Source organism: Triticum dicoccoides, chromosome 1A (genome assembly GCF_002162155.2).
Source record: "Triticum dicoccoides isolate Atlit2015 ecotype Zavitan chromosome 1A, WEW_v2.0, whole genome shotgun sequence".
NCBI classification, from domain to species: Eukaryota; Viridiplantae; Streptophyta; class Magnoliopsida; order Poales; family Poaceae; genus Triticum; species Triticum dicoccoides.
This window is the reverse complement of record NC_041380.1, coordinates 271766441-271772673: the sequence shown is the minus strand read 5'-3', so window position 1 is coordinate 271772673 and position 6233 is coordinate 271766441.

The following is a 6233-nucleotide window of genomic DNA, read 5'->3' as shown; positions in this document are numbered from 1 at the left end:
CCCTCTTGGCTGCTGAGGATGGGCCCATGAGGGTTTGCCCGGATGGGGGTCAGCGGACGCTGCCAAGTGTCAGCCCGCGCCTGGTCGCATGGCGCATGCGCATGCACGTCGGGGAGGGCGCCGCCCGTGGCTGCGCTAGGGCAGACCGCAGCTGAGCCGTCCGAGCCCGCCGCGTCCAAGCCCGCCGCCGCCAAGGGGGAGATGGCCGAGCCACCGTTGAGGAAGCCCACGATCTTGTCGCCAGAGATGATGGCCACCCGCCGGCCTTGGTATGGTCCACCACCCACGGCCTCCAGTCGGGAGAAGACTGAGGTGCGCCAGGTAGCCGAGCGGGAGCCGTCGATGCTTCCCCGCGCCCACGGCAGAGGACGCACACCGAGACGCTCCCCCTCCCGACCAGCCCGCGGCCCACCGCCGGTCACTGGGGCGGCGAACTCCTCGAGCTCGTCCAGATGCACCAGCACTAGACCAGCCTGGACACGCGGACAAAGGGGCAGGGGCGTGGAGTGGTCAACGGTCTGGAAGAAGCCGGCTGGGAGGCGGAGGTGGTCGAGGGGGTCGATGTTGCGGCGTGGTTCGTGCGTGCCGAGCTCCACCCAGCACGACAGCTTGTCCGGTGTCTCCACCCAAGCGTAGAGCACGAAGAAGGATGTCTCGGTTTCGTGGAGCGTCTCCACTTCAACGGCGTCGATCCGGACCATGGGCAGCATCTTAGCGACCGCCACGAGCGAACAGGACTGCAGCGGCATGCCCTCGAGGAAGAGGCGGGCCCGGAAGCGTAGCGTCTTGAGCTCGGAGCGGGTGCGTCGCGACCAGTCCTTGACCGCGAACAGTGAGCCCTGGTTGTCATGGAAGACGCCGCGCTCAAAGACGGTGTCGCGCCAGACGGGGTCGGTGAAGCGGGCGATGAAGGAGTCGAAGTAGAGGGAGACGAACACTGTTGTCGGGGGCAGCTCGGGGAACTCCGCCATGATGGCATCCTTCACCCTGGCCGGGTACATCCCCTCGGCGACCACCGAGATGAGCAGGGCGGTGGCGTGCAGACGGACCTCCCGGTCCGCCATCTCCTGGGTGAAGTCGAGGAGGACTGTAGAGCCGAGCGGCCGCCGCTCCGGGGCGCCAAGGCCAGGCTCCGCCGGGGCCTGGGACGAGGCAGCGGGGAGGGACGACGCCATTGCAGCCGTGGTGTCGGGGAAGACGAGCCGCTGGTGGATCGGCGGACGAGCGGCAGACGAAGGCCCGGCGGGAGCCCGGGGGCGGGGTTGGCGGGGGCCGCGAGATGGTGGTGTTGGCGGGTTGTGGCGCAGAGGAAGTGGTGGTGGTGGTGGCGGACTACAGAGCGGTGGGAGCGGGTGGCGTGGGAGGTGCTTGGAGCGACAGCTCCGGCGCAGGTGGCCGAGGCGCCCGCAGTGGATGCAACGGACACGGCTTGAGCAGCGAACGGTGGGGTGGGCGGATTGGAGGCACCTGTGGCAGCGGCCGGCAAGGTCGGCTTTGTAGGAGTAGTGGAAGTGGTGTGGCGTCGCGGCTGTAACTGGTGGAGGCGATGCCTTGCCCCGCCTCCGGGAAACCAGCTGCCAGGCCGCCCCCCATCCCCATTGATGGCCCTGGGCGGATCAGGCGCAGCAATAACCATCGTCGCAGGCGAAGATCCAGCGGTAGTCGAAGACCCAGACGCGTGGGGCGCCGGCGCGGCTTCAGAGGCCGGGATCTCGGTCTCTCCCATGCCGAACCGGACGACCGACGCATATGACCGCGGGGTCGAAGGCGAGCCGTCTCCCTCAGATCCGTTGTCTGAGAGGCAAAGGCGTGCCTCCGAGCCAGACGTGCCCGGGAAGTGCGGCGAGGCTGGCAGCGCGGGGCTAGCCATGCGGCCTGTTGACCGGCAGGCGGGGTACGGCACGGTGGGAGTCGCCGTGGCCAAGGTGGCCACGGGCGGGGAGCGGCGGCGCGGAGCGGTGCCTTGCTGACATGCATTTGTTTGGTTTGTATGAAATCCGACCGAATTTATATGAATTTCATCCGGTTTGTTCAAAAAGAATTTGAAATGTGTGCGGCTACGATTGGATGGCGGCCTTCCACATACATACTCGCGGACTGGTCTTTTTGTCCACAGACGGATGCAGGAGAAAATTTACAGGTCCCGTTGGATATATACAAGTCCCAAAGCCTTCTCTCGTTCGGATGCAGGAGTATAATATTTATTTGACGATTAATGTCATTGTGTTTTGACCAATGAAATATTACGTACCCAATCCCTAGAGGAAGAAAACCAATAGTTCATCTGTCGACTGGTTGTTTTCTTAACCTGAATCCTCTGGGTTGTAATGAACTCATGATCTGTTCCTAGCGTTATCACAGCGTCAGCTCTAACATCTTACGTAATACTCCTACTAGCCAGTTAGAGAATGCACCACGGTACCGCTACCGCGACATCGATCCATGTACTGTACTTATCTACAAGCCATCACCATCGTAGCCGGTCAATAGGTCACCGGTCAAAGCAGCTGACTTTGCAGCTGGATTGGCGTCCGACGAAGTCCACGTCTGTGCTGAGCAGTCTCGCGGCTATAGGTCAAATATACGTAACCCAGGGCCCCTCCACGATGACAATAATGCAGCATGCGTTTCTACTAGCAACTTGGTTCGAAATTTGGCATGCGGCTAGGCAGCTGGTTTTTTGTTCCCCAAAGAGGTTAAAACTCGGTGTACTCCAATAAAGTTTGACTTTCCAACAGAAATGCACTCTTTCAAGGACGAAGGAAGTATATCATTACGCTGTACACATCACTTTAATCAAAGACTATCTGTCTGTACTTGCAACAGAAGAAAAAATATGATATACAACAATAAAAATTAGATGTGCATGCAAAAACAAATACAAAATTGAGGTTTAATTAAAATGGCGGCCTTGTCTAATTAAACCTCAATTGTGGAGGGGCCTGAGTTTAGGTTGCCTTGTCTCTCTTTTTTTTCGTGTGTATCATCATGTCTCACAATCCTGCCTTTGGTTACTGTGATTAATGATTTTGATGGTGCATTGTCCTCCTTACATATTCATGGCAACCCTCACACACTCTTTGAGAGTTAATTTCTTGTGGTCTTTAGACCGTAAATAATTTCTTTCGGGTTGTGATTTAATTTGCTTGAGCCATACATGTCCCCTCCTTTATCGAGTATTTCTCTTTGTTCTCTTTGTTTCTTGGATTTATGAGAAGGCTTGCTGATATTTCAGACAATTTGCAAATGTATGTAAATTGATGGGATTAAGTGTAAAGAATTGAGTTGATACTATTAATTGGCTAACAAACCCTCTATAATAACACAATTCTATCCTTTGGCTGGAGCCTTCTTTTCGGTAGGGGAGATACTGAGTTTGAATCGTGCACGGGTCGCTTTTTTCTTTTGGACCTTGATAAGTGCCATATGTATGGTACTTCGGAGTACAAAGACATGGCAATTGTGAACGGTTTTTATGACAAGTTTAGTGCGCAAGGATGACAACTGTATTTTCGGATGACAAGTTTAAGTTTCTTTTGAATTTATATTTTAGTTTGGAATGGCAATTTTAGTTGTAAAAAACGTCAGGACCGAAATGCTTCGTGACACACGTGTGGTATTTATCATTTCTGTTTCTTTTCCCTGCGGCCCAATCAAAAGAAAAAAATAGATGCGCCGGACCTTCAGCTCTTGCGTGCGTGTAGCTAGCCAGTCGGCCTGATGACCATTTCATGAATACAAACAGCGAGAAACATTAAAGAACTAAACAACAGCAACAGCAGATCCGAATTTTTTTTAAAAAAAATCACAGACAAACATTTGTCTAAATCACGAACAGTTTTATAATTTTCAAGATTTTTTTATAGACTGAAAATATTTGGAGCTCACAAACAAAATTTAAAAAGCTAACATTTTTGAAACACCGGGTTTTTATTGAAAACCCTGAATAATTTTTGAAAATGCGAACATTTTCTGTATGTGAATCACTTTTTGAAAATGCAAAAAATTAAAAGGAATACAATTTTAGAAAAACCGATCATTCTTTGAATATGTGTTTTTTCTAAACGGGAATATTTTTTGAAACTCTCGAACAAAATTTGACAACGTGAACATTTTTTGAATATGTGGAAATTTTAGAAAAATAAAACACTTTTGAAACTCCCAAAGGAAAATCGAAAAGGCAAACATTTTTTGAATGTGTTGACAATTTCTAAAAGGGAACATTTTTACAATTTCATGTTTTTTTAAATCATGTATATTTTTAAAAAACAAGATCTATTGAAAATTCTGAATATTTTTAAAATAAAAAAACGTGGAAAAATGAGAAGTAAACATAAAAATGGAATAGAAAAACGAAAATAAGAAGACCGGTTTACGAACTTTTTTCCCAAAACCGGCAAAAACTGGTTCAAAATTTTCTAGATGGTTACCAAAATCGGAACTGACAGTTGTAGGTACGTACAAATGGGCTGGCCCAAAAATCTGTCGCTGTATGTGCGATACGTCAACTTTTTGATGAAATATGCGTCAAATAGGTTTTCCGGTCCCTTGGCCGGCGTAGGGGACTGACTCCCTGCGGTCCAATTAAAGTAAACAAAAATATGCGAAATCACTAATTAAGGAGTATTCATTGCAAAGGGCACTCCACTTTGCCAGATGGCGATAAGTGACGCACATGCAGCACGTCACTTGTCGCAAACTGGAAGTTTTCTTTTTTTTCGTAGATCCCTTTATTCAAAACGTTTTATCTCTTAAATCGTGCGTCCAAATCTCAAACCGTTTTCATCATTGGATTCCTCGCGTCGAGATCTTCAAAACTAGATCACATGTTGATAGGTTTTGACGAATTTTTTTTCACGAAAAAACAGGATAAAAAAACTAGGCGAAAAAACCAGACCGGAAGCATGGTTTTTTTCCTTTTCGAAAGAGGCACATCCGTGCCTCTCGCGAAATCACAACCATGCCTCTCGTGGAAGCAAAACCGTGACTCTCGTGGAAGAAAAAAAAATAGAAAACACGTTTTTTTTCATTTCCGAGAGGCACAACCGTGCTTCTCGCGAAAGCAAAACCGTGACTCTCGCGAAAGAAAAAAATATAGAAAACGCATATTTTTTTTCCTTTCCGAGAGGCACGGCCGTGACTTTCGCGAAAGCATATCCGTGCCTCTCGCGAAAGCAAAACCGTGACTCTCCCGAAAGAAAAGAAAAACAAAAAACGCGTTTTGTTTTTCCCTTTCCGAGAGGCACGGCCGTGACTCTCGCGAAAGTACAACCGTGCCTATCGCGGAAGCAAAACCGTGACTCTCGCGAAAGAAAAAAAACAGAAAACACGTTTTTTTCGTTTTCGAAAGGCACGGCCGTGACTCTTGCTAAAGCACAACCATGCCTCTCGCGGAAGAAAAACCATGACTTTCGCAAAAGGGAAAAAAAAAAGAAAACGCGTTTTTTCGTGCAAAAAAAATTCAAATTTTTTTTATCGAAAAGCTAAGAAAGATTGGGGAAAACCAAAACGTCGAAAAAACCCGAAAAAACCCGTTTAAAAAGCCGAAAACACGTGCGGAAAAATAAAAAAAAAACAAAATTCGAAGGGAGCGTCCAGAGCGCGACACGTGACAAATGGCTGAGAGCGCGCCAAGTGGTGCTGATCATTGCGAGGCTTCCGAAGGAGCGCTCGTTAACTAGTTGCTCCCATTAGCAACTCCCTTGACTGCACGGTTTGGAAGCCCAGCCCAAAAATTTATTTATGGGCGGTTTGGAAGCCCAGCCCAAAATTTTATTTATGCGTGAACAGATAAATTTTCTATTACCACTTTAGATAGGTAGGAGAGTAAATAATTTTATACGATCAACGAACCAAAAAAATCAGTGTCACATCACATAGGCTTCAATAGACCTTTCCCCCACAGACAAAGAAATCATTCTTGAAGCTAGAGTCAGCTTGAAGCCAAACGATATAAACTGCTCGACAGTAGAGCTGCAAGTCTTGGGTGAAACTGCTCCAAGAATGAATTTGGTGTAGTGAGCTGATTTTGATGGAGACGAGCAATCCCAAACAAGCCTTAAGACAACTTCTACCACTCATGAGAAAAAACTTAAGACAACATCTATGTTGTTTGTTGGATGTGAACCATAAATGCTCCCATATTCTCATGCTAAAAATTATTCAATTTGGGCAACAGATCAAATCTCTGTTATTATAGGGGAATTGATCGTCGTACATTCGCCTCCACGGCT